Below are 457 nucleotides of genomic sequence, written 5' to 3'. Positions count from 1 at the left end.
CCTCTATCCCCTGAGCCAAACCAGCCAATGTTTCTTTCTCATCGATGTTTCTAACTCTCTATCCCTCTCCCTTCCTCTCTGTAAAAAAAATCAATAAAATATTTTTTTAAAAAAAATGAGATTTAAACCCCGCCGCACTGGGTCCCATAGCTCTCTATGTTCTCTGTAAAAAATCAATAATTTTTTTTTTAAATGAGATTTAAACCCGCCGCACTGGGTCTCATAGCTCTCTATGGGCAGGTGCAGCATTTTAGCACTCAATGCTATATCCTCCGTTTCCAGAACAAGGCGAGGTATGTATAAGTGCTCCGTAAATATTTGTTGAATGAATGAATGAATGAACGACCGAAAGAATAAAAACCTTCAGACCGTTAAAAGACAATATCTGAACATCAACATCCCCCAGATAACAGTGCTCAGAACATTTATAAGACCCATTTTTTTTTTAAATGAGATT

This window comes from Myotis davidii, unplaced genomic scaffold (genome assembly GCF_000327345.1).
Source record: "Myotis davidii unplaced genomic scaffold, ASM32734v1 scaffold663, whole genome shotgun sequence".
Classification (NCBI taxonomy): Eukaryota; Metazoa; Chordata; class Mammalia; order Chiroptera; family Vespertilionidae; genus Myotis; species Myotis davidii.
The sequence above is the reverse complement of the archived record's forward strand: the minus strand, read 5'-3'. Positions refer to the sequence as shown.